At 55.7% G+C, this 27,992-nt stretch overlaps 1 protein-coding gene across 3 annotated transcripts in view; it reads right to left on the bottom strand.

Annotated features, from left to right (window-relative positions):
* ZNF469 (zinc finger protein 469) overlaps nt 1-27,992 on the bottom strand; it is a 288,356-nt gene that overhangs the window by 24,698 nt on the left and 235,666 nt on the right. Inside the window, exon 1 of one of the 3 annotated variants that reach the window (XM_016129462.2) lies at nt 25,773-25,905. The exons of the other annotated variants lie outside the window; for them this stretch is intronic. The gene's annotated coding sequence lies outside the window, so the exon portion shown is untranslated. Of the gene's footprint in view, nt 1-25,772; nt 25,906-27,992 lie in introns of those variants that run through there. 3 annotated transcript variants of the gene reach the window in all.

Raw genomic sequence — 27,992 nt, 5'->3', positions numbered from 1 at the left:
TAGCCTGAAAGCCAGCCTGGGCTCTCGGTACCCCAGGCTCTGAGTTTCTGGCAAGGGCAGCACCACCAGGGATGCTTGAAGCAGCCTCCAGCAGCAGCTGGAGTGGGGGCCGGGTGGGGGCCCAGCGGCTGGTCTCCCAGAGGAGTGAACCACTGTGGATGCTGAGTAGCAATCCTGGAGAAGGACTGACAACATCCCAGGCCTGCTCTGGCTTGGGAGCTGCCAGCTGGATAAGTCCCCATCCTTGTCACCATGAAGGACATAGTGGGTGAGAAAAAGAGGCTCAGAGGGACCAGGAGGAGAAAGCAGGAGAGCGGAGTCGGCTCGCCTTGGCCTGGAGCCCTCAGGCCCCAGCATGGATCCTGCCCCCAGCATGGCTGCGGACTTGACGCTGCCTTGGGCTCTGCCTAGAGAAGATAGTCCATCTTGCTGTGACTCTCTTCTGTAACGAACCTCCCACCCCAACCCTGAGGGGCCCAGTAGAGGGGCCGGAAGCTGAGCATCCCCAGCCTCAGCGGGGCCTGGTTGCCCCTGGCTCTAGGTCACAATGGGAAAACCCCTGGAGGGTGAAGAATGTGCAAGGCTTCATGTGATTCTGACTTTGTGGGAAAGATTGTCACCATTCCTTCCCCCAAACAACCTATCAACATTCGACGGCTCATTATAAAAAAATCAGTTATTTTTCATTACTTTAACCATTCGTCATGAAGTCCCAAGTGCTTTGTCATGATTGCAGGGACCCCCTCTGAAGTGGCTCCTTCAGTGGTCCCCTTGTTCCCACTGCCCGCAGGTGAGTGAATGGTCTCCAGACCATGCATCAGCGCCTGGAGGCAGAGTCTGGAGCCCATTCAGACCCTCTGGGTCCAAAACCCCGAGCGGGGGTCCAGAGTCTGTCTTGGGAATCCTGCACATTGTCACCCTGCCACCCCATGACACCAATGTATGATGGAGTGAGAAACACTAGTCTGTACAGAGGTTGGATCCAGGTGAGGGGAGGGAGAATTGGGGAGACTGCAGAGAGGGGCTGGGGGACCCGGGGATGCATGGGGCCTCCCTACGTGCTCTGTCAGCCTCCCTGGGGCCGAGTGGCTGCGCCAGGTGTGGTTCTGACTACTCCAGGACTTAGGATAAGTTGCCTTAGGCCAGTCTTCTTACTTCCCAGCCATCCTGGGGGCAGGGGACGGCATTTTACAGAAGCTGAGGGAAGCTGAGGCCGTGGGCAGTAGATGGATTGGGCAGTAGCTGCAGGACTCACTCTGTGTGCTCGAGAGTTCTGAAGGAGGCTGCCTACTCTGGCTTTTGGAAACCAAGCCCACCTCGCCCCAATCAAGTCCTCTGCATGAGAAATAGAGACCTGAGTGGAGGTCACTTGAGGCCTCCTTCTAGTGCTCGGCAGGATGGCAGGGTTTAATGAGCTGCCTCCTGAGTGACAAGATTAATGAGCTGCCGCAGAGGCCAGTGGCTGCGTTAATTATTCTCCCATCGGGTTTGGAATCCTATCAGCCTCCTTTTTCAATTAAAAGTGATTATAATTTCACTTCCTAAGGATGAGAGGATTAGTATCATGCTGGCTAGCAGGTAGCTGGGTTGGGGAGGGGTCCTTGACTCAGGGTTCTGATAATTTGGGGGAATGAGCCACTGAATTAGGGGTCTACAAGAGACAGCCAGCTGAGGGGAGGAAATGGGCACTTACTGAGTGCCAACTACCTATGTGCCACCCCAGGTGCTCCCAGGAAATAGCCCAGTGACATACCTGTTGCACGCTGGGCTCAGAGGCCACACTCGTGGAAAATAAGCACTCAATCCTAGTATACAGAAGAGGAAACTGAGACTCCGAGTATAGGGGACCAGTTCGTCACTCGGCTCCTGCATAGGGGGCTGGGACCCGCACCGAGCTCTGGCCACTCTCCCATTGCCTCTCAGGCATTCCCTGGGACCATCTTGGGTCTGTGTGGTTGGAATCCCCCCACCTAGGAGGTCCTGTGTTGGGCCCTGCTCTGGCCCTGGCTGGACTCCCAGGAGCCCTACCACAGCCCCGTGTGGAAAACCCTCCATGGCAGCAGCCCCCTGGAGAGCTGGAGGGTCGATGTGCAGTTCCCAGGACAGGGGACTTCATTCTCAGGTTTGTCTGTGGGCTGTAAAATAGGTACAGCCCTTCCCCCTGCAGCACATGACCCGGTGAGGACACCTGAGAATGTGGGGGGTACCTGAAAAAATGTGGGGTTGCCTGAGAAACACGAGGGTTCTGGGGCGCAGCAGGCACTCAGTGATCGTCACTTTCCTGCTCTCCTCCTGGCTGGGGCCAGGGTTGGGGCCTTGCTGAGGTTTGAGGAGGGGCGGGGGCTCCTGGCAGTGGGGTGGGCCTTGACAGAGGCCTTGGTCTGCAGGTGGGAGTGAATGGCCCTGCCCCTCTCTGAGCTCTGGTCCTGAGGGTTGAAGATGTCCTGGGTGCTCACTTGCCTCATTAATCCTCTTGGGTCCATGAGGTGGCTCTGTTGTTCTCTTCTTCGCTCAAATGAGAAACCGAGTTTCTGAGAGGGGAAGTGACCCTTCCAAGGCCACACAGCCAGAAGCAGAACCCAGGACAGGAACCTCCTCACCAGCAGCTCGGGGCGGCCACCTGTTCATAGCGTTTACTGCGCGAGGCCGCGCAGGGTGCTGGGCCAGCTGGCCCTGCTGTCCTCTTGCTATGTGACTTAGGCCAGCCTCTGGGCAGCTGGGATCCAAGGGCCTGGCCAAGCTCCCCATGGGCCTGCTGAATCCAGCTGACTGATCGCCTCTGAGAAGCATTCCTGGGGGCGGGGGGCGTTTCCTGTGGGCAGGTAACCCAGATCAGGAGGACTGAGTGGGTGGCGGGTGGGTGGACTTCTGCCTGCAGCAACCTGGCTGTGAGGAGCCCCAGATCTCAGAGGCAGGGAGGCTACGCTCCCACAGGATATCCCCTGGTTTGTCTGTGGGCAGGCGGCTCTAGCCAGGAGGGCAGAGATGGCTGGCCCCGGGGCCTGGCCCCCAGACGCTGTGGGCCTGCTACCTTCTCCCCGCAGCCCTGCTCCATCACTCAGGCCTGTTCCGTCGCTTGGGCCCTGTTCCCAGGCCTTGAAGGCATTCAGTCCCTACCCGACACGGGCCTTTGTCCTGCCACTGCCTTCTCCCCATATGCTGTCAACTCTCCAGTCTGGGCTCTAGAGGACCCATGTCTTCTTGGCTCTTCCGCGTGAAGAACATGAGTGCTGTCTCCTGCCAGGCTGTCAGCTGGTCCAGGCCGTGTCCACCTTTGCTCACATTCATCCCTAGTTCTTGATGCACACACAGTAGGTGCTCCTGTGTGGGGGCACACTCCCAGTTGGGCAGCTGTGAGGGCATTCAACTTGAGAGGCCCTGTGGGCTGGGAGGAGGAGGCAGGTGGGGCAGTCTGGACATAGGCAGGGGTTTCTGGCCCTGGGGACGAGACCTGTTCCTCTTCCAGGATCCAGGATTCGCAGGATCCAGGCCCTAAGGAGCTGTGGTGGGGTGTGACAAACTGTAGGGAACCAGCCTCAGGAGCCTGTAGCTCTCTCTGCCCATCCTTCAGGGAGCCCCCATCCCTGACACTGAGGGGGACCTGGGACACCTCCTCTCACAGCCTGTAGTGGGGTTTCACCAACCCCAAGACATTGTCACTTCATTTACAGATGGGAACACCGAGGCCAAGGCCACACAGCCAGAGGCAGCCCAGCACTGAGCCCACGCCTGCATAAAGCTGTCCCTACCTCTTCGGGACACCCTCCTCGCCCTGGCCTCCTGGCCTGGGCAGTGAGCCTCCCTCCTCAGGTCCCCTCCACAGTACCCACCAGCTCCGTGCGGAAGGGGAAACTGAGGTCTGGTGGGGTGGACACACACACAGCCAGCGCGTCATGGACTGGGGCCTCAGGCAGACAGGACAGTCATCGACAGGCGCCTCCTCTCCCAGGGTAGAGCAGGGGGCCCCGCACTACCCGTGCACTCTCTTTCACAAAAAGTCAGCAAACGCACGGTGCTGGAAAACGAAAGGCCACCAGGATTCACAGCCAGCGACGGCCTTTCCTGAAAGCCACCTCGTCTGGGTCTTCGATTTACCGGCTATTTATTCGTTCAGCTCTGCCTGCTGCCTGGCGCCACATGTGGGAAACTGTCCTCCCGCTGTCTTTCTCTGGGGAGGGGGCTCCGCTGCCAAAGCCACAGATGGTTTTTCGGGGTGGGGATAGGGGAAGGGAAGGAAGCGGTTCAGGGGAAGGACAGGGTGAGTCTGCGCTGCTCAGTGACAGAACCCTGCCTCCTGCCTCACCCTCTTCTGTCTTCATTAGCGTCACCTGTCGCCTGTCCTTCTAGGCCTCCCGCACCCTCCCTATTCCTCTTCTTGCTGGATTCAGCCCCTAAGGAGCTGTGGGCCCCACTCTCTTAGACACTCCACATTTGACTAGTTATCCCTGGACCGAGCTTCTGACTAGTTGCATGTGCCTCCTTGCCCCCCGTGCCAGGGACCGAGGCTGGACGAGGGTGGGATCAGCATGTATTTCTTCAAGGAGTGGGGATGTGGGGGTTCGCACCGCTGGCCTCTGATGCCGGTTCATGGCTGCGTGAGTGGCACTGTGGCCCATGCCCGAAGGCTTGATGGGCAGCTGCTCTGAGCCCCGCCAACTGTTGCTGCCAGGATATATAGCATAGCGGCAGGATCTCTGATTTTTCAGGAAAAGCCAGAAATCCAGGTTTTAAAGTGAAATTTCTCCATTTTAAAATTTGGCAACAAATTCACATAAAACAAAATAACTACTGTGTGGGCTGAAGCCGTCAGAGCCAGACTGAGCCTGTGGTTGGTCTTGTGTGACCTTTCTGTGGGCGGTACACATTCCAGGTGTCTCGCCCACTGAGGTCCTCTGGTCATTCATTCATTCATTCATTGAAGTACCTCAGGTGTGCCAGGCTTTCTGCCAGGTGCTGGGACATGACTATAGGTGGCAGAGACACAGACCCCACCTTAGGGGGCCGATATCCCAGTGGGTGTGGTTTAGGGCAATCAGGATGTAAACATGGGCCTCCTGTGCCTTGGAAAAGTCTCAGGATTTCCAGAACCCCTGTAGGAGCGGGAAAATCCCTCACTGGCAAAGAACCTTGTGGACTCCCTATACAGCAAGGCTCAGAGAGGTTAGGTCACGTGCTCCAGGTCACACAGTGGGCTTCAGAGGGGGTGCTGAGAGGACAAGCTCGGGGGAGGCCATGTCTAAGGTTGGGGCCTTGCGGGCGGCTGTGCAGACAGGAGGTAAAGCCGAGTGGTGTGCGCCTGATGCAGGGAGCCTTGCCAGCTCTGTGGAAGGTAGGGTGAGCTGAGTCCCCCACCCGGGCACCTCCCTGACCTGAGGCTGGACCAGGTTCCAGAGGGAGACAGGAGCAAGGCTGCAAGGGAAGTAGGAGGCCAAAGGTGCGCCCGGCATGGGGGTGTGGCCCCCCCTTGCCTTCCCAAAGTATTTGGGCTCTCCTCCAGGGTGGCCGAGGCTGGCAGCTGCCCTGTCACTCCAACTGCCCACAACAAGCACGCAGACCTTGCCCTTTTCCTGCCTCACTGCCAGGTACCCTGCCTGCTAAGGGCTGAGTCCCTCCCCTGGGAGGGTTGGCTGGTCATGAGGTCTTGGTAAGTCCCCAGGACACTGGAAGGCAGAGAGGGTCCAAGACCCTGGATGAAACTAAGGCCCCATACAGCTTTGTGATGAAAAGGGGACCTTCAGGTGGGGGACTCATCCACACTCCACAGATGAGGAAACTGAGCTCGAAGAAGTTGAGACACTCGCCCATCAGCACACAGCCAATAGGCCATAGGCCCTGGAGGACCCGGGTTGGCCTCTGTCCTGCTGCACCTTTGGTGCCCCACTCACTGTGGCCCGGGCCTCCGACATCTCCCGATGTTCCATCTCAGCTTTCCCGGTGGCTCCCTGCACCTCATTTTCCCCGCAGTAGCAGATGGATCTTTCCAGGCACAAATGAGGCTGAATTTCCCATGTAAAGGCCTTCGAGGTATTAGAATTAAGTCCCGCCCTGGCCTACAAGTCCCTGCACCACTGGGCCTTCTAGAAAGCGCCAGCTCACATGTGCCGCAGGGGCTTTGCACTTGCTGTTCCCTCTGCCTGGAACGTTCCTCCTAGACCTCCACATGTTTGCCTGCGTCTGGTCTGGATGTCTCAGATTAAAAATGTCATCTCCTTGCAGAGTCTCAATGGGAGTGATTCCCCTTCAAGTCTGTTTTTATATTTTGTAGCTCCTCCTCCCTCTGAATTTGTCTTTGTTGAGACAGTGTACAGGACAGGAGATGGGGGCATTGTGGGTTGAATTGTGTCCCCCAAAAGCTATGTCCCTAGAACCTGTGGAAGTGACTTTATCCGGAAACAGGGTCTTTGCAGATGTAATCAAGTCAAGATGAGGTCATTCTAGGTTAGAGCGGCCTTGTAAGAGACAGACACAGGAAGAGGCCATGTGACAACAGAGGCAGAGACTGAAGTGATGTGGCCACAAGCCCAGGGATGCCTAGAGCCCCCAAGAGCCAGAAGAGGCAGGAAGGCTCCTCTCCTAGGGCCTACAGAGTGAACGTGGCCTTGACCAACTGTCCACTTCTCCATGAATGGTCCACTCTTCTCCAACTTGCCCTGTTTAAGATGCTCGTAGTCTCTCCTGCCCCTCTCCTCTCTGCCCCTACATCTAATCTAATCCATCAGCGCTCCCATTGGCTCTGCCTTCAACAGTATCCAGACTCTGACTTCCTCCAACACCTGCACCCTCTGGTCCACTGTGGTCACATCCTCCCTGTGTTCTTGTCACTACTCTGTTTGCCAGTGTCTCAGAGGGAAGCATGGAGCTGTGTCTTGCCATTTCATGGCTGGCTCCATGGTGTCATCCCTAAGGCCCTGACATTATCCCCACTTTGCAGGTGAGAAAACCGAGTCACAGTAAGGTCAGGGATTTCCTTTCCCAGTATGAGGACCTGAATGCAGAGTACCCTGTGGGGAACCTCCATGGGTAGGAGCCCCCAACTCCTGCCACACTCTGGGGGTCTCTGGCTGCATGACCCATGCCATGGTCCTCGAAGGCCCAGCTCAGTCCCGTTTCTCTGTGCAGAGGGGCTGGCTGGGAGGAGGGGCCACCTGGGCAGCCTGAATAAGGCCAATATTCATCCCAGACAGGCCCTGGCTCTGCTGGCTTCAGAGGGCGGCGCTGGCTGAGACCCCGCAGAAAGCCCCTCCTTCTCTTGGCCCTCTGGGTGTTTTTCTTTCATCAGCTGGAGAAAAAGTAAGAAGAAAGAAAGTAGGATATTTTGCCAGGAATTGAAAAAGGCACTGTGACCATATTTATCTTTGATGGAATGTGGGGTGCCAGGCACAGGGAGTCCCCTCCCTCTGACGTTTGAGATGGAAGTGAAGAGAGGGGCCAGCCTTGAGCCAGTGAGGGTCTTTGGGGATGATGGTGGGGGTGAGGGTGCGAAACCCGTGGGAGCCAACCATAGGCTTGAAAGTGAGAGACAGAGGAGAGAGGAGATTCCCGAAGGGCAAACTACCGGACAACCATTCGGTGCTGTGCATGTGGTTGGTACTCAACAGTGTTGGCCGGATGGATTTATGGGTGGCTGCCAAAGCCGTTCCGAGCCCGGCGGAGTCTGCTGACCCCGCCTTCCGATGAGGGCCATCCCCTCACACTGGCCCTGTGGCGACAGCCCTTCTCTCCCTCTCCTTTCTCAATCTTTCATTCCCCTCCTCCCAACTTCGTTTCTTTAAACTGTACTTCTGCTCCAAAAAAGCACTAAACGTGACTTAGGGAACATGATGCCTATACCACATAGTGGTTAAGACAGACACCAAAAGCCAAAATCCTCACAGGAGGTCTAAATTGAGCTCTGAGCTTCCTGGACATCAAGGCAAAAAGAGAACAATGCACAGTGGACTAGCCTCTCCCATCATCTGACCAAAGTGGAGCACATGCGGGTCAGACGGTTTTTTTGGAGCTTCTAACCAATTCCTACCTAACAGCATTGTGGTGAGATTAAAAGAGGTGCGGCGCTCCTGGTGCATGGTAAACGCTCCATGGCTGTGAATTCCTCCCCTGGTCTTAATATGTGAGGACACAGAGGCTCAGAAAGACACGTGGCGTGTGAGGTCATCCCACGGTGAGTGCGTGCAGGAGGCTGGGTGCTGAGAGGCGGCCGTGGCTCATCCTCCACTTTCCCCACCTTAGGGAGGGGGCCCAGCCCAGCTGCTGCCTGGAGGTGGGTGGGGGCAGGGGGTGGGATGGTGATCTATTCCTTACTTGCTTAGCCCAGGCTCTTTCCCAAAGTGGGGCGGTCTTGGAGGCCATGGTTGTGGGGACCTGTCACATCCATAGTCCAGCCATCCCAAACTGCTGGTGGCTTCTCATCTGCTAGGAGAGACCACTAGAGACCCAGATCGTTGGAGGCCCTTGAGTGGGAGGAGCGCCAGGTAGAGAAGAATATGGCGATGCATACTCTTCTGCAGACAGGTGACCCTCCTGGGGCAACCCTGGGGGTAATTCTTATTTGGGGGTGACTCTGACCTGAGGTGACCCTAATTTGGGGGTGATTACGACCTGTGTGACCCTGACCTGAGGAGCGACCCTGACCTCTGGTAATCCAGACCCAGGGTTAACTTCGACCTGGGGGTGACCATCATCTGAGAGTAATGCTGACCTGGGAGTGATCCTGACCTGGGGGACCATGACCTGGAGGTAACCCTACTCTAGAGCCAAGCCTACAAGAAGCCATGGCCTGCATCTCCTCAAGATGCGGCTACTGCATGGATCAGGTGTGAGTGGAGACAGAGCTAGGACAAGGCCCAAAGTAACTGGGCCAGCCGCTTCTGCCCTGGGTGACCCGGCCCGCCCAAGCCCCTTTGGGCTCCAAGCTGCTCCACCTCCTCAGTGAAGGCCACCTGCGTTCGGGCTCCCTGGCTCAGCTGGGTCCCACTGGAGTCGCAGAGGCTGCAGAGCAAATGCACAGAGCTGTTCCAACGGGTTAGCCTCGGGCACCGGGGAGGGGCCGACTAACAGATGCCACTCTTCAACACTGCAGATACATCCTGTTTGTCTTTTTGTTTTTTCTAAAACATATTTATGCTAATTTTTAAGAAAAAGATTGTAGGAAATAAAAGCAACTTGGCAACCTGAAATACCATCAATAGGATTAGTTTGGTAACCATGGGACAGTCCCCAAGCCACTGTGGAACTGTCACGGAGAGTAAGCGAGGGCCCATCCTGTATTATGCCAACAGAGCAGCTGAGATGCCCACAGCCCTGGAGGTGGGATGGCTCTGCAAAAAGCAAACAGAGCCATCTATGAGCATGTGGAGAGGCCCCTGCAGGTTTTCAGACGGGGACTGGAAGGGCAGGGCCTGGCCTTCTCACTTTTTAAACATCCCTGTCTGAGTTTCTGACATGAAGCAGGAATTGCTTTTATAATGAAAAAAGTCCAAGAATGAGATCTTCTGCAGAACTTCTCTCTCCCCTGCAGCACCCAGATGTTGGTACCCTAGCCTGCAAGGAGCTCCCTCTGGGGGAGAGTGGGCAGGGAAGGCACACTGGGTGGCTCTGCAGGGCACCCTCTAATAGGTGGGTAAACTGAGGTGAGGGAGAGAAAGGACCGCTCTGGAGCCAGAGCCACGGACTTGTCAGGCCCCTAGTGAGCAGCCCCCCAACTACTGCTCCCACATCGCACCCACACTTCTGCCCTCTTGCCCTATTCCTGGACTCAGCTCTGGGCCCCGTGGAAGGGCAGTTCCCTGGCCATCCCACCGCCTAAGCTCCAGTTGTTCCCAAGTAAAGTCGTCCCTGGCTTCTGCCACCGTCCAGCTTTTTCACATCTCAGTTGGTTGTAATTAATTTCCTTCAAAGTCCCCGCAAAGCAGTTCAGCCACATTAGTGCTTGCCTACTGCCAGACGCTCCAATGTGTGTGTTTTGGGGGGTGGGCAGGAGGAGAATGCAGAAACCATCTTGAGTTGCTAAACTGTAGGGGCTTTTCTGTTTCTGGGGCCAAGAGCTGCAGGGCTGGAGAGTATTACTGACCTGGGCTGCAGGGCGGGCACGGTGGGGCTTGGATGGGTGGGTAATAATCAGGAGGGACATTGTGGCCTCACCGGGGTGGTTGGGAGGGTCTGGCCTTGACTCCAAACCTTGTTTGCATTTTCTGGGGGCCTCTAAGCAACCACGGGGCCCGCAGGGCCCATCATACCCTCTACTCTGCTCCAACTATGTTTAGCAAAGCCTTATTCATGCTACCTCGATGGGGACCAGTGCCTACCCTCCCTCAGCTTCTCTCAGCCACAGTCCCCTCCAGGCTCTTAGGTGCAGATACAAATGCCCAAAGGGCTGGGTGAGAACACATTGATGCAGAGGAGCTGGGGGTGGGCAATAAGGAGTGCTGGGGACTGAGTCCAATGGGAAAGTCATGCAGCTCCTCAGCCCCACCCAACTGTTTCCTGGTGGTGTCATGGCCAGTGTGAATGCTTCTCTTGGGTTTCCAAGAGACTTCCAAATTTCTCTAAGGCCTCCTAGTCTCTCCATGAGAACCTGCGCAGATGTCCACGTTCCTGGAGACCCACTTCCTGGGGCCTGTCTCTTTCTTGGCCTACCAAGAGGGCCCAGGGGAATGTGACTGCAAAGGAATATGAAAGGAAGGACAACCTCAAATTCATTCTAGTTTCTAGAAAAGAGGGAAACAACTCATTCACACTGGTAACTCATTAATACTCTACTCGAAACACCCCACCCTGCTGATCGCCAGTTTGTCATGCCTCTGAAGGTCCCACTGCTTTTCTTGAAGTCTTTACAGGTAAAATGACGTGGCATCTGGGATTTGCTTTAAAAAATGCAGCAAAAGTAAGCATGGGGGCGGGGACAGATGGAGGCAGATTACCAGGTGTTAGTATCCCTTGCAGGTAGGTTGATGGGGCATGAGTTTGGATGCCTTTATTGCTACTTTTATGTATGTTTTAAAAAGTTCACTATAAAAATGTAAGAACAGTTATTCTATAATACAACTACCACTACAAAAATTCAAACTGCTTTTCTAAGGATTCCAGAATTGCAAGGGCGTTTTAGGCTACTGGATGGCATACAGACTCCAAATGTACTGTCAGTTCTGGAAGGAAAGACTTCTAGAGAGGAGGTCTCTCAGTGTGGCCCCAAGAGGTGTGGGCAGTGTGTGTGTGTGTGTGTGTGGGGGGGGGCTCCTTCTTGGCCTCTAAGCAGATCACAGAATGTATTGTAAAATAATTCATTGTAAATTTATAAAATCATAAAATGGAAAGAGACATTGACCAAGGAGATAAAATCACCAGGTAGAGATTCACACCATAAGAAAATGGGGAGAAATCGCAAGGGCTTGCCCCTTGCTCTGGGGTGGGGTGGGAGGCCGCACCACCACTCACACGTGACCCCAACCCCACCATGCCCAGGACTCTGTCTTAGATGACAGCTCACAGGCTCCTCATTCCATCCAGCTCCCCATCCCCCACTCCCAAGGGTCTGGACCTTGTAAAAGTTGAAAGCATCCTATCTATATGTATTTCCCACATATTTGAACTCTGGTATGTGTGGCTGGGTGTTGCATTTATGGTTTTATCTTCCTAGGGAGAGCTGGCTTTTTAAAGGGGTCTTTCTGTTCCCTGGGGTGGGTCAGATGAGAGAAACAGCAGACTCAAGAAAGCTTAACTGGCCGTATGCACCAGGCTAGCTCCTGGCCACCCTGCCCAGCTTGTTTTCCACTAGGAAAATACTGGGTTGGGGAAGCGAGTGGGAGGTGAACCCATTTGGACAAAGAGGCCCCAGGGACAGGAGAATGATGCTTGGATGTAACAGAAGGAGCTTGGCCCCCAGCTACTGGCAGAGCCAGCCAGCATCCTGTGAAGGCTCAGAGAAAGCAGGTAATAGAGGTCTGGGGATGCAGGTATAGACCCAGGCTGACTGTAGAGAAATCAGAGTTGTGACTAGGGGCCAGGGCAAGTCCTTGTTTACAGAGGGGATACTGGGGGCTCCATTGGGATGCAAATGCCCACCTGGGACATGACATGCCCAGAGAGCATCCACTCCCCACTCCAGCATCCCCAGACTGTCTTCTCCTCACCCCTCCTCTCCAACTGTGCTCCTGTGAGTTTATTATTGCTGCAGTGCAGTGTCTGCTCATGGTACTGTGAGTCCTTGATCTACCTATTCACCTCCTGTTTTGGATGGGCAGCTCCTGGAGGACAAAGTCTAGTTTGACAGGTTCACTCTTATGTCTGCTGCTTGGCACAACGCCTGGCAAATGCAGTCATTCATCTATCCATTATCCATCTACCCACCCACCATCCATCCATTCACCCATCCATCCATCCATCCACCCATCCATCCATCCATCCATCCATCCGTCCGTCCATCCATCTCCAGGACTAGAATTTGGATCCTGGGGCCCTGGGGCAATACTCCAGCCTCCAGCTTACTGCAGGGCTGAGGATGCTGCAACATCTTGGAGTAAGCAACTGCCCCACCATGTGACCCCCCTACCCTCTACCCCATGGGTGGATCTGATATGACTGGAGCTGGAGGGCACAAGTAATAGCTCTCTACTGATATCTCTATCCCAAAACTGAGAGAGGAGACAAGTTCTCCACTTCCCCTGGGCTCACGCATGATCAGTTTTGGGGTCCTGTTGGGGAGGGAGAGACCTTATACAGCCACTGGCAGCTGTGTTCCCCTTTCTGCTTGAGCCTACGAAGGGTCCCAGGGCCTCATGGTCCAAAGAGCTGGCAAGGGTCGAGGGTAGGGGAGCCAGTTATGACCTGGGCTGCGGCTGTCCTTCCCTCTAGGTGGATGCGCCTCCACTCCCAGAGGGAGACAGTGGCCTGATGTCATGGGCCCCTTCCCTGACTTGCCTCAGTAACCGCTGTGCTGGGGTCCCTGAAGACACCAGCACTTGCCCTGAGGGCGGGGCCGACTCTGCCTGTCCACCGCGATGCCAAGAAGCAGAGACGGAGCTGGGGCAGGGACCCGGCTCACCCTTAGTTTCTGACTGGGGTCTCTGTGGTGCAGCCACTGGTTGACCCACGGCTGAGCCAGCCCCGAGACCTCCCTTTGCTGCTGCTGTTTTCACAGCTGAAAGGAGAACCGATCTGGAGAGGCGGGTCCTAGGTCGAGGGGGCCGCCAGGCTGGGAGGTTGGAAAGCAGGCATAAACAAAGTGCTTCCGAGAGCCCCAGCCGCGGCAGGACTGTGCTCCTTCCTGCCTCACCAGGCCAAGCGGAAATGCATCTGGGAGCAGCAGAAGCCGCCTTGAGAGGCCTGAGCGTGGGCCCCTCTGCCAGCAGGTGGGCCTCAGTTTCCCTATTTGGAAAATGATGCTGTCATCCCTCCTGGCTGATTTTGCAGAAGAGGCTTTGAGCTGCCAGACCCAGGAGGAAGCTGGGGTGCTGGCCTGAGTTCCTGAGGTTAGATCTGCTTAGCTCCCTTGCTGGGTGGGGTCATGAGCACGGTGAGGTTCAGAGGCATAATGCGGACTGGGCAGAATCGGGACTTGGGCACTCAGACCCTAGAGGTCAGGCCCTTCCACTTGTGCCTCCATCCCCTCGCACCATGGGGGGCGATGGCTCCATACTCCTCAGTGGTGGCCTTGCGGACAGATGGGGATGATGAGCAGCTCACACTGACCCTCCAGTTCCCTTCACCCCAACTGTTACCTCCATCACCTAGGCTGATTCTCACTCTAATCCATGAGGCACAATGATGAAATTCTCACCTCTTCACTGAGGAACTGAGGTCCAGAGAGGTGTGGAGACTTGTCTGGAGTCATATAGACAGAGGCTCACTGTGCTTGTGTCACCCTGAGGCCAACGGGGGGCCTGGAGTGTGGCCGCTGCCTCCTGGGTGCCCTGCCCTGGGAGTCCCAGTGCTTCTGCTGGCCTGTAGGCACAGCCTGGCCTTCCTGCTTAGATGGCTGTCGGCCCTGCACTGGGCAGAGACCTGGGGAGGGGACACCTAGGAGAAAGGACTGCCTGGCTGGGGCGCTCTCAAAATGACCCAGCTGGCCTCTGCCCAAACCACCAACTACCAGTTACATGAGCAAAGCCAGCTGGGACCAGCTGGCCACCCTGAGTGGCCCGGGCAGGAGCAGCAGCAGCACTACTGCCAACCCGTAGAATCATGAAAAATGATAAACCACTGTTATCTGAATGCCACAGGTCTGGAGCTGTTTGTCACAGCAATAAATGGCTGTGTAGTATTCAATGTCTCTTGGCTTTAGTTTTCTTATCTGTGAAATGGGGATAAAATAGACTTCCCGGGGGTGTTGAGGGGTTAGGTGAGGTGGTGCAGGTCATGCTCTCAGCACAGTAAGGGCGGACAAATGACTGCCATTGTTGTAACTTCATCATCATTCCGTCCCTGGACCAATGAGAACGACTGTTATCCTGTCCCGGGGAAGTAACTTGGACCTGATCTGACTGTCTGGTCACAAATCCCATCCCAGATGCTCCAGCTGCTGCAAATGACCCAAAGCCACATTCATCTGCATAAGTCACAGCTGTTGTCAGGGTGCTGGTCACCCCGACCTCCTCCAGGAGTCGCCATGTCTTTGCACCAGAGTCCTGAATAGAGGGACCAGTGGTGAAAAGTGGGGTTGGGAGGACCCAACTCCCCTCACTGGTCACTGCGAGGAGGAGCCGCACACCGCAGAGGGCCCCTTCTGACTGCACGGCAGGAAGGCAGGGATCAAAAGCTCGGTCTGGGGAAGGAGAGCCACTGCTTCCTCTGGCATTTTCTTCATTTGCTGACAGAATACGCTTTCTGAGGCTTTTGTTTTGTTTTCTCTGTCCTGGCTTTGTCCAGTGGGCTAAGGCCTCACCCTGCCAGGCCGATGGGCATGACTCTGAGCAGGGACAGAGGTGGCCCTGACCTGTACCCAAGGGTTTGGCTACCTTCACACCAGGGGCCTGCGCCCCAATGACAGCCTGGGGAGCGAGGACCAGGCTCTTCTCTTGACTGTCACTGCAGAATTCCAAATGCCAGCATGTATAGGACAGAAGGGGTCTGAGGTTGTCCGAGGCTGGGGGTTTCCAACTTTTATGGCCACTGAAACCTTGGTTCAAATGTTCGGAAGAAATCTCACAGAGGAGAACCTATCTATGTGATCTCACCCCCAGGTCTCGGCGGGGCACATGACCCAGCCCTGCCCTAGGACACCATGTGCCTGGGCCATGGAGACTGAGTGAGTAATGGACTCAGATCTGCTAACAAGAGGCTTCCCTGGGAACTTTTGCTGGGCTGGTGGGTAGGACAGAGGCCTGAGCTGTTGGGCCTTCTTAGCCACTCTTTAGCAGGGTTTCCTGATAGAGAGGCCAATGTGGCAGAAGGCAGAGCCAAGAGATGAAGAGGGGCCAACTTCTGGAGTGTTTTCTGGGAATCTGGATCTATCTCTGCCTGAAGCCTACTAGTTCATGGACTTTTCAGTCCCAAAAGCCAGTAAATACCCCTTTGGATTTGAAGTTGTTCTGTTTTTGTCACTTGTACTCAAAAAGACCCAAAGCACAAGCATATGTAAAATACAGCTTGACAGCCAGGCTAAAAGTGGGGTTACAAGGAAAAAGGACAGAGTGAGGGTCTGAGAACTGGAAATGAATGACTGGACGGTGGGTATCCCTGTGGATAACTCTGCTTCATGCAAGCCCCAACCCAACCCTAAACGCCTAGTAAGGGTGAGTGCATGGGTGGAGAGCCCTTGGCCTTCAGTGAGATGATTAGCTTGCATAGAGGCTCTGAAGTTTGTTCACTTGGGACGGCCCAGGGTTGTGACCTTCAGGGACAGGTGTACAGAGGGAGGCATGGGAGGCATGAACGCAGCGAGCACTCTCGACTGACTGGAAGGACTGACGTACCGGGGGCACCATGCGTGGACTACAGCTGTTACTGGGCTATGGGACGACCAACGCAGGTGAAGGAAACGGATTTTAGATTCACATATCTGGGCTCAGTCCCGTCTCCTTGCTGAGTGTGCAACCTCAGAGACTCAAATGGGAATTACATATGATAGTGTTATCTACCCAGAGGTGTGCTGTGGGATCAACATAAGACAAACTAGACCAAGTTCTAGCATGGTCCATGGTCCATGGGTACCTACCACTCCTCTGGAGCCTCTGAGACTTTAATTATTTCCTAGGCACCAGCCCGGCATAAATACAGCCTAGACATCCAAGAAAAGCACGCTGCCGGTACAGGGAGCCTTTCCCAGAGCTAAATGCAGCCTGGGTGCTGAGCATGCCGGCAAGCACACTCAGATAACAATCGGATTAGGCAGGCCCTGAGCTGACCCTGGAGTGGGCACGCTCCCACTCACCGGGAGGGACCGCCCGTGGCCAGGCGCGAGGGCCGCCGGCTGCCTTTCTTCCGCTGGGAGGGTACTTCGGGCGGGCGGGGAACAGGAATGCATGTGGGCTGGTCGGCGTTTAGAATGTATTTATAGATGGAACACGGCTGCCAGCCGAGTGGTACCCTCGAGGTCAGCTTCCTGCCAGGCCCTGTGGCCAGATGTTTACTGAGATTGCAGAGAGACCGCCCCGCCCACGCAGGCCCGGATTTATTCCACACCCGCGCTCCGAGGCTGCTCCGCGCTGGGGCCTGGCCACGCTCCAGGACCTCGGAGAGGAGATGGCAGTCTCCACCCGCACTAGGTTCCAGTACTCCAGGGACTGGGGACACGGGACCATCGTGCACAGGGCGGAATTGAGAAAGAGCAATGGAAGGGAAGATATTCATGCTGCCTTGGGAGGGAAGCCTTCTAGAGGAAAGCCAGGGCAATGGTGGAGGCGCGTTTTGAAGGACAGATAGAAGTTTTTCAAAAACCCCCAAGGAAAGAAAAAACAGGACATGCAATGGCATGGTGGTGATCAGGCAAGTGGTGCACTTGAGGATAGCTCCTGTCCCGTGTGCCTAGAACATGGAGTCTAAGGATAAAAAGGAATGGGCTTGAGAGGGTCAGGAACTTCCATGTGGGCAAAATTGCCAAGGGAGCTTGTTAGGATATAGATCCTCGGCCCTCTCACAGCGGTTTGGATTCAGCAGACCTGGGCGAGGCGGGGAGACTGCAGTTTGACTGCCTTGAAGGGAGTATCGTCTGGGGTCATAGACCCCAATTTAAGAAACCAAGACCCGGAGAAGGAAGAGAAGTCTGGAGAGGCTTCCTAGAGGAAGCAGCGGGAAGGGCGAGGAGGGCTTGGACGGGGCTGGGGAGCTCTGCGAGGGGCAGGATCGGGGATTCCACAGCTGAGGGGCACCTGGAAGCCAACAGGGCATGGCAGCCACGAGTGCTCGCACATGGCTGGTTGGAACTTAGACTCGCACGAAGTGTAAAATGCACACCGGACCTCAAGAACCTAAATACTTACTGATTTTATATTGATTATGTGTTGGAATGATAATATTTTGAATATACTATATTAAATAAAATTAATTTTCTTTTTATTTTTATGTTTTTAAATGTAGTTATTAGAACATTAAAAATTACCGGTGTACCTTGCATTTATGGCTTGCATTATCTATTATGTTACATTATATTATTGCAGATATTCATAGGTACAATGACATACATGCACACGCGTGTGCACACACATATATGACATGTGCAAACACTTGCATGTGCACCCACGCATCAATGCATAGGCACACACATGCACTCACATGTGTGGGCACACGCTCACTACACGCATGAACACATGAATACATACATGCATATACTCACAGACACGCACACACATCTACACACATTCATGCATGCAGGCACACTCACACACACACATCCCCGCTCTGATGGCTAGACATGGCCGAACACTGGGACAAGAGAAGGTTTTGATCTCTGGCTCTCTTGAACCTGAAGACAGTCCCTTATGGAAGACAGGCCATGGACAGCAGCAGCCCTGGCCCTTTAAGTGGATTCTTGCTGGCCGGGAGGTGGGCCAGACAAACACCCACTCACTGCCTGACCTGCCCCTCGGCCATGCCCAGGCCGTTGTGTTCCTGATGGCAGAGCCAGCCCCTTCTCCTCTCTATGCCTCAGTTTCCTCACCTGCAAAATGACAACAGCAGCCCCCCCTCCTAAGTGAAGTGACCCAACACTCGTAGGGGCTCCGCCACCTGCCAAGTGCCCACCTTCCCATCATGGTCCAGACCAGCCCTGGATGGTTGAGCGGGGAGGTGGCGACTACCTTGAGAAGTGGGGACCACATTGCCCCTGGCAGATTCTGGCCAAGGGCTCCATAAGAACATAATCCTCCCCTCGGCTGCTCTCCCCCAAGCCCCTGGGATGAGGGAGACTGCAGTAAGAACCGGGGCAGGTTTGAATCCTGGCTCCGATTCTCAGCTGTGTGATAAATATAGGTTGCTCCATCTCGCCCCTTCTCCCAAAAGAAGGGGCTGCTGGGCCTGAGCCACCTCCTGGCCTTCCTTGATCCTGCTTTCTGTTCTAGGATCAGCGCCTTGGACATGCTGCCCCTACCTGGAACACCCATGTCTTCTCCTGATCTCACCTGGCTGGCCTCTCCTGATCCTGCCCAGATGCTCCACCTGTGAACATCTGTGTAAGTTTTTGTGCATTTCGTACAGTTGCTACATAAGAAGAAAGCACCGCCTGCCCTCGCTCCCTGTCTGCCCCCAGCCAGACTGAGCTCCTGCAATGGAGGAGGGGTTGGTGGGTTCACAGTAGCCTTGACTCTGGAGCATAGCCTGGCCCCTGGGTGGCCCTCCACAAGTGATTGCAAGGTGTGTACACGAAGCACAACGGATTCCCACCACCTGGCGGTGTCAGTGCTGCGGCTGTCCTGGGGAGACCGCTGTCTTCTCCAAGTGTAGGTTATGGCTAAGGAAGTCAACCTGTCCGGGGGCGGGGTGGGGGTGGGGGTGGGGAAACTGAGCCCCAGCACCTCTCTCCCATGTGGTGTATCAAAGTGAGACGCTTCTTGGCAGAAGCCAGCTTGGGAGTGCCCAGGGCAGAGCACACCTGCCTGTTGAAGTTGGAGAAGGTGTGTGGCAGGGGTGGGTCTCCGGTCAAGAAGCTTGGCTGGAGGCCCCCGACCCCTCTAACCGCTCCCTACTGTGTAGATTTTCGTCAAGTGTCTTAACCTCTCTGGGGGTAAGAATGGTGGATTCTGCTAGTTGTTGGATATGTCTACTCTGATTATGCATTCCAAAACTGGAAATAACCACAGAATGGGTTTGGGGACTCACTGGGTCCACTTTGGGACAGACCTGAGCTAAAACTCCATAGGTCACCTGCTTGATAAGTGATGTCTGGATCTCTTGGGATTAGTTAGACCAGTTCAGAGCCAGAGTCCCCCGAGCGACATGCTTATTCCCTCTCCGCAGTGCACAGTCATCCAGGGAAAAGGTCATGGGTCCCTTCGAGGAAGACTGGGAGAAAGACGAGCAGTGTAAATGTCCGGCAGCATAGCTGGGTTCTGCCTGGAGCGTCCTGGCCTTCCCTTCACCCAAGGGAAGACAGCAGGTAACAGGCATGGCGAGAGCGCAGGGCTGGTGCTAGTACCTCAGAAACCTCAGGGAGGGTGCAGGCCAGAGGACAGGGCCCCCTGGAGGACAGGGCCATCCTATAACGACATGGCCTACGGCGGTGACTGCTATCCTTCCTCAGTTTCCCCATCTGTATGCTAAACACTCGGACTCCCAGGCAGAGGGTGAATCCCAGGCTCCACTTTTGCTGTGTAGCCCTTAGCCAGTGCCTCTGCCTCCCATCCATAGAAAGAGGGTGAAGAGGCCCCCTACCCCTCACACGCTGGTAGGAATGGGAATTGGCGTGGCCACTGTGAGAAGTCTACCGGCAGCAACTCAGAAGGGTAGGGTGACCATGCGATTCTAGAAATCCACTCCTATGTGGATTTTATTCCCAGGAGAAATAAAAACAGATGTCCACACAAAAACCTGCACGCAAATGTTCATAGTGGTGTTACTCATGATTGTCCAATGGTGGAGACAACTCAAATGTCCACTGATGTATGAATGGATAAGCAAAATGTGGTTCATCCACACACTGGAATATTATTCAGCCTTAAAAAGGAATGAAGCCCTAGTATAGGCTGCCACATGGATGAGCCTTGAAATCGTTATGACAAATGAAGAAAGGCAGTCACAGAAAGAAAAATGCTGTGTGATTTCACTTATATGAAATGTCCTGAAAAGGTAAATCCACAGACAGAAAGTTAGCTTAGCGGTTGTCAGGGGCTGGGGGCGGGGGACCAGGGAGTGACTGCTAATGGGTATGGAGTTGCTTTCTGGGATGATGAGAATGTTCTAGACCTAGATGGTGGTGATGGTTGCACAACCTTGTGCATATACCGAAAACCACTGAATGGTACACTTTAAAGGGGTGAATTGTATGCTGTTAAAAAGAAAACCAAAAGGTTCCTGCTGTGCCAGGCTGAGGAAGGACAGACACACCCATGGGCGCCCAGCACCGCAGCCTTCACCTCCAGTACCAGGAACTGGTCTCAGCTCCCCTGCCTCATCCAGCCGTGGCCTTGGTAACTCCACACCGACCAGCCCCTGGCCCTGCCGCATCAGCCGCCACCCCTGCCAGGAACCCAGAGAAGCCCCATTCCACAGCATCCCTGAAGGCAGTGCCTGGCTCACGACATGAGGACCCAGAGGAGCAGGCCCTGTTTACACATGGCCACCTTGGCCCAGCAGCCTGGTGGAATGCGGAAAATGCGACGGTCACATTCTGCAGGCAGGCGGAGGTAGTGCCCAGGCTGTTGGAAAGACTCAGTGGCCGTTTATGAATGTGGATTCTGTTTGGCCGCTGGCTGGGACACTGACCCTGCAAAGCAGCCCAGAGTCAGGACAGAGGCTGTTAGCAGGCAGCCAGGGGACAAAATGTCCCCTATCCTGCCGCTGGTTCCTGCCTGCCCGCCTGCCAGGAGGGCTGAGAATGGAAGGGGAGGCTGCTCTGGGCATGGTCCCACGCACGAGCTCCCCATTTTATCACATGCGGCGGTGCACTCATCTCCTGCACTCACCTGTCCACTCACTCGCTTGCTCACTTGTTCAGGGGCACTTGGTCTCCCTCCTTCACTGGCCACCATCTCTGGGGTCCCACCAGGTGGGGTGGCCAAGCCCCGGAGAGGTAGCTGCATACTGTACCTTGAAAGCAGGCCTACCTGGCCTTCTCTGTAACACAACCGAGGCCCCCAGGGATCACTGCTTGGTTCAGGCCTCATAGCCCCTACGGCTGAGTGGGACCTGACCCGGGACTCTTGAGGCCCCCCCAATTCCATGTGTTTTTCACTTCAGGGGCTTGCCCACCCTAACCTGGGAGGGGCAAGAGCTGTGAGTATGGGTGCCTTTCTGGGGAGGAGAGAAAAACTGTGCCACCAGCTCCTCAGCGGCTGGTGGTGGGTCCCCTCTTGCTTTAAGTGCTGGGTGACAGGGAAGACGTGGTGGAGAAGGGCCCCTTGAGATGACCAGGTCAGGATGCAGCAGGTAAGACTCCAGAGTCTCCCAGACAAGTCCTGCCTTTGCCATCTTCAGGCTCTTCCCACCATGGTCATAAATGGAGCTTATATTTGGAACTGTCCTCCCCAAAGCCAGCTCTATTTAGACAAGGATGTAATTCTCAGAGACCACTTCAATCTCGACAAGAGTGGGGATGAGTAATGAGCAGGGAACCTATAGTTTGACGCTGGGGTCACAGCCCCCAAACTCCTGCCAATGCAGTCAGTGATCTCACGTTCTGGTCGCTGGAAGTCAGGACCAGTAACCGCAGGCGGCTGTGCTTGGGGGCGGGGCCCGCAGGCTTTGAAGAACATCTGCAGGCAGGAACTCACAGTGCTAACCTCAGCCAGGCCCCAAGTCCCTAGCACCCCTGGGACGGGTCTCCGCCTGGCCTGCCGCCTTGCTTCCTACTCCTCCCTAAAGTTGTCGTGGTGTACCCAGGCCAAGGGGGGAATCTACAAGGGTGATGCGGCCCCAGAAAAATGTTGATGGGATCTGGGTGCTTGACAGGTCCTGACGAGGGAGGAGGGTAATCCTAAGTCAAAAATGACAGACTCTGTGACTTCTGGGGCGTCCGGAGGAGGAGCTTCCCATGTGCACGCATGACAGGGTTGTGTGTGTCTTCAGGAGCAGGGACAATGGTCCACGAATAGCACCCACATCTAAGGTGGCACCACCACGTGTGCTTTGGGTAGCTTTGGTATGTAGGTGTCCCCCTGGGTCTTCGCAGCCCCAGTAAGTCAAAGATGCAGAGTGTGGGCTGGGTGCCCTTGTGCAGTGTACAACCTACCCAACTGTACAGACCCATCTTTCCTTCCACTTAGGGACATGGTGGGTCCTTAGCTAAGTTCATGGTGGGACTGAATTACAGGGCTGCTATCAGTCCCCAAGGACAGCATCTGCCACCTCAGCCATGGCCACCAGCAAATGGTGAGGATTAACTAGCGAGGAAGAGACTAAAGAAACAGGCTCTGGGCACCTGCCAGGCTGTCTCACAGAACTCGCCCCCACACTCCACCCTCCACATTGTTCAGTTCAGCCCCCAACACTCAATGGGTCGATTCCATCAGAGAATAAGGTTGGCAACAGAATCCTAAACGTCTCCCAGCCAGTGGGTGCTGACTGTCTGCTGTACCTGACTCAGCACTGACAGAGCTCTGAACAGGGTATCCCCACGGGTGAAGTCTATTGGGAATGCACACAGGCGATGAAGGGGGGATGGTGGAAGAGCTGAGGGCATAGTACAGGGAGGGGCATTCTCACGGGAAGGGTGAGACCACGTGGAGGGGCAAGGAGTTGGCCGGCTGGTGGAGACCGGAGACAGGATGCTGGGTGTCCACAGCAGGAGGTGGGAAGGCGGAGCCAGTGTCCACGAAGACTGTCTTGGGAGAGGAGAGTGGGATCGGACTGTGGCCAGCCTGCAGTGCAGGGTTCCAGCTCCAGCTCTGTCTGCGGTGGGCAGGAGAGTGGGCAGGTCACGCTTTTTTCCTAAGTTCCTTCCCCACCATGCACTTGTAGAATGAACCAAAGCAGAAGTGGGCCAGCTGGCTGGGGTGAGCCGCCCGCTGGGGAGGAGTGGAGAAGGCAGCGTCCAGCGGGACCCAGGCTGTGTCCCGCCTTGGCTGCACGACTATTTCCTACAACCTCCCTCCATCTTGAACTTGTAGCTGACACCTTGCACCCTTCTAAGTCTTTTGCATCTTCAGAACCTTTCCCACAGACCCTGTGAGTCTCCCCAGAAGTATAGGTAATAACCACAGTAGCTAGCATTCGCCACGCGCTCACAGAGTGCCAGGCCTTTGCAGCAGCACTCCATCTCTCAGCCCGTCCCACGAATCCTTGTGAGTCCTCCCCATTTTTCTGATGGGAAAATCAAGCTCAGAGACGTTGGTGACTTTCACACAGTCCCTGAGCAGCTGATTTTGGAGCCTGCTCTCTTAATCACTACACTACCTCTCCCTCACTCTCGGCCCCTCATTTTGGATGAGGAAACAGACAAGTAACTGAATTCTTAGAAAGAGTCAAAACCAGAAGGGGGGTGGGGTGGGGCTTGGCTTGGAATCTTAGAGCTTCGGAGGAATTCACAGTATGAAATGATGTCAAGAAGTACATGTGTCTTTGGCACCATCAGTAGTGGCAAGGGTCCAGAAGGAAGGAGGTGAGAGCAGGTCTCTGTTTCCAGGCCGCCCTGGTGTTCGGCAAATGCGAAGACGGGGCAGAGACCCAATGACTTTTTCCCAGGAAGGAGGCGGGATGGTGCCTGATTTGGGGGGTTAAGTCAGAAAAGGCATAGGACTAAAAGGGGACATATTCTCTCTATTAACATTCTCCAAAAGCAACCGAGTGTAAGAGTTAAACCCGACATGTTGTGTGCTTCCCAGGATGACAGGACCAGGGTCAACAGAAACCGCAGGTAGGAGGCTTTTTGTCCTACCTGAAGAGAGCTTTCTCATATTTCCTTGGCATATGCCAGGGGTGGGACCATGGAATGGACTGCTGTGATAGTGAGTCCCCCATTGCTGGGGGTATTCAAGCAGAGTTAGTAATTGGAGGCAGGGTCTGGTAGATACTGAAGCACGGATGAAGGGGTTGAAGTTCACGACCTCTAAGTTCTCTATGGCCATGAAATCTTGGAACTTGCTGTTTCTACAAGTGGCCAGCCTGGGGTCTAGGCACAGGAGCCACGTACCCTTCAGTTGTGTTTCTCAGGACAGGATACTGTAAGGGGCTGTGGTCTTCCCCAGCTCCAAACTCTGCTTTCCCATTCCTCCCTCTCCTCACTCACAGGTGAGGTTCTTGGCAAGCTCTGCCCGCAGTCCCAGGACCTGCCAGCCGGGGCACATGGCACAGGAGGGCACACCCTCCTAGAGGCTGCCCTGGCTGCCCTAACCAAAACTGTAACTCCGCCCAACTTTCTACCAGCTCCCAGGCTGATACTATCCTGGCATTTTACCTGTTTATCTTGTTCGTTATCAGGAAGGCAGGGGTCTTGCTGGGTTTGAGCTGGGGGTGGGGTGCTAGGGACAGTGTAGGGCACAGAGAGGCTGCTTACCTCTTTTGTTCAATCAACAGGAAGAGGTGACTAGAGTCTATGCATTTTTGTTCAGTCAACAGGCAGAGGTGACTAGTCTATCTGACAGATGGAGAGACTATCAGCTGCTGCTGCTCACCAGCTGTGCAGCACTGGCCCAGTTACCTAATCTCTCTGACTCCCAGTTTCTTCATCTAGAATGTGGGGTACCACCTTATTCCATGAAATGAGGATTAAATGCAGTAACACGTGGCACAGTCCCTACTTAATGCCGAGTGTAAGGAGTTAAGCGGCACAGCCACCACCATGGCGCAGGAGGCTCCTCGCCTGGGAGTCCCCCGCAGCCTCCCTGGTGCCCACGAACCTGTCCCCCAACCCATTTACTGCCCAGGCCAAGGGTGCACAGCACGATCAGGGTGGCCGCGGGAAGTCTCAGCGAGCCCGGCTGGTTTTCCCTTCCGGCCGCCGCCGCGCGGCGCCGCGTCCCCACGGGTCCCTCCAGCCCACTCCCTCCGCGCGCGAGCCTGGCAGAGGCGCGGGTGGGGGTGGGTGGACGGGCGCTGCGTGGCCTACCCGGTAGGAGCCCAGCAGCGTGGAGACCCCGGGCCGGCCCGAAAGACCCCACCCCGCCCTCCGCGTTGCCTCTGCCTTCACCCCAAACTCTGCGGGCCAGCACTCCCGGGGGCTGCCCGGAGGAGGCGGCGGCCGGTCTTGGGGACTAAGCAGCTCAATGAATGAGCCCGCCTGCGACCGCGCGCCCCGGATATCCCTGGCCATGAGCCCCCGCTCCCAGCAGTCCGGCCGGGCGGACCCCGCTCCCTGGCGGGCACGCAGCTCCGGGCATTCAGCCTGCACTTTGCAAAGTGCCCAGCGAAGCTGGCCAGCCTCTGCAAACGGCACCGGGCAGGGCTGAGGGCAGTCGGCCCGCACGGCCCCGCTGAGCCCCCCGGCGCCCTGGCGTTGGCGGAGCAGCACGTCCTGGGCCAGGCTAGCGAGGTCGGGAAGCCCGGCCGGGGCCGCGACGCAGCGAGGCCGGGAGGGTCCGTCCAGCCCCGCTGGGGCGCGCCACCGAGGGCACAGGGAGAGGCTGGGCCGGGGACATGGGGCCGCGGACAGCTAGGTGACCCCGAGGTCCAAACCCGAGTCCCTCCGAACCGGAGCCGGTGGCCCTGCCCGGGAGTGCGGGCGGCGCGGGGCGCGGCGCGTCCACACTCACCTCCCGCTCCGAGGGCCCCACTCCGCTCGCCGCGCTGGCTGACACCGACGAGCGCTCTGCGGCGCGGGGCGCAGTCCCATCCCGACCGCAGGCCCGCCCGGGCCGTGCAGACGGGCCGCGCGCCCGCCGGGCACCGAGCCGTCCCGCCGCCGCCGCGCCGTGCTCTGCCCCTGCCGGGCGGGGTGGAGAGAGGAGGAGAGCAGCCTCCACCCGCTTCCCAGGCCGGCGCGCTAACGGGCCAAGTCCTCTCCAAACAAGCTCTAGGCAGCCGGCTGGGTGCTCAGAGGGCCCTCCGCCCAGCCCTGGGCAGCCCGCGGGTCAGCCCCCAGGCACAGGGCCGGCTTCGGTTACAAACTTTTCTCCCCACCTCCTCCGCGGCCCTGTCCCCCATCCCCCCAGCTATTTTTAGCATCACTCTTCCTAGGTGCTTGTTTCGCGGGATCCACTTTAGTGATGGAGGTCCCTGATGGGAAAGGTGCGGAAGCCACCAAACCCCTTGCCCGCACCCTGTTGCCAGCCCACCCTCAAAATGGCAGGGCTGCCATGGTCAGATGCGAACCTGGAATTAGCGTGATTTTCAAAAGTGCTAGCATAGGTGTGCCCCTGTGGTTTCCAGCTGCTCCTCTATCCCCACTCCCTCCCCATCTCCTCTTCAGCCCTAGCTAGGTGCTGACATGTTAAACATTTCCTCCTGTGCTTCCAGCTGAGAGGATGAGGGGGACGGACATGCCACAACTGTCACTTGGCACCTGCTTGGGGGACTTCATTTTTAGGTCCCCCAGGCTGGCACCTCAAGGGCATCCTGGGAGCAGGTGCTCTTTCTCCAAGGTGGGAGTTGATGCTCCCTAAAATCTTGGCGTCTTTGCTCTAAGTTCCCTGGTCCTGCCCCAGGCCTGTCACAGACTAGTCTGGTGAATTATGGAACACAGATGGGGGGGAGCTGGAACCATGCAGGCCCTTAGCGTGAGCGGGCCCTTATGGGTCATCTGTTCAATGGCTTTATTCACAGATAAGAACATGGAGGCCCAGAAAGGGCAAGGGACCCGTCTGAGGCCACACAGCCCAGTGCATTGTGACACCGGCTGTCCTGGGACAGGCAAGAGTGAGAGGCTGGTCCTTGATGTGGGCTGGTGGGTCTCCTTCAAGGTCAAGATAGCCTTCATTGGAAGTGTCCACCGAAAGATGCAGCCCCTCCCCCACTTTAGACGAACCTAAGGTGTGGACTTAGAGCGCTTCTAAGAAATGAAATCCTGGGAGAGATACTTCACTTTACAGAAAGGCATGCTTTCAGAATTAGTCCTTTGAACAATGTTCCCCCTGAGAGCACTGCAAGCATGCTTTAATTTACACAAGTTCAAGTTTCACACCCTCTTAGGAACACCTTTATTATGTAAAGCAAAGTATAGGTAACGCACAGGATCCTGCACACTAGCTTGGAAATGAGTAAATGGGCCTGGCCGTCCAGCTCTGACTGCAGGGGGTGGAGCTCTGAGCTGTCCGGTACAATTTACAATAAGCTTAAATACACTGCAAGTTGAAGTTGATTTTCCTTTGTATGTTCATTATAGCATGTGAAGGAGATTTCAGAAATTCCTGTCAGTTGACTTGAAAACTTGAATTGAACAAGGGACAAGGGACTCAAAAGCCCCCCTGCTGCCTGGCCCTACTTGGTGCTGAGAAGCTTGGTGCTGAGAGGCTCGGAGCCTCAGCTCACATTTCTGAGGCATCATTCTAGGCTCTCTCTGTCCATGGAAAGTGGCATGGGAAGGGTTTGGGTTGAGAACCCGCCTCGAATTAATTGGCATTTCAATCAAGTTGGTTTCCTAGAATTTCCAGTGCCTGGGGTCCCCTGGCTCAGACAAAGTTCCCAGAAGGTATTTCTTTCCTAATCATTCCTACTGGGTCTATTCTTGTTTCTAAGAAAGGCCACAGTTTCAGAACTCATTTGTGTGTGTGGTATGTGTGTCCAGCCCGTGGCATACCTGAACATCCCTTGGGTGTGAGAAGCTAGCTCTATTTCACAAGCGTGCGGAAGTGACAGAAACCCTCACTTAGGGCTGGGACCCAAGACCCAAGAGCTGGTGGGCCCCCTGCACATCCTGGGCCTGAGACTGCGCAGATGGCAGACTCCCACAACCCTGGGGGGGGGGGTGGTGGCGCTGCTCTTCCCATGTCACAGGGAGGTTTAGCACATGCTCCAGGGCACACGGCATGCTCTCC

Source organism: Rousettus aegyptiacus, unplaced genomic scaffold, assembly GCF_014176215.1.
Source record: "Rousettus aegyptiacus isolate mRouAeg1 unplaced genomic scaffold, mRouAeg1.p scaffold_m13_p_14, whole genome shotgun sequence".
NCBI lineage: Eukaryota > Metazoa > Chordata > Mammalia > Chiroptera > Pteropodidae > Rousettus > Rousettus aegyptiacus.
This window is presented reverse-complemented; position numbering and strand designations above follow the sequence as displayed.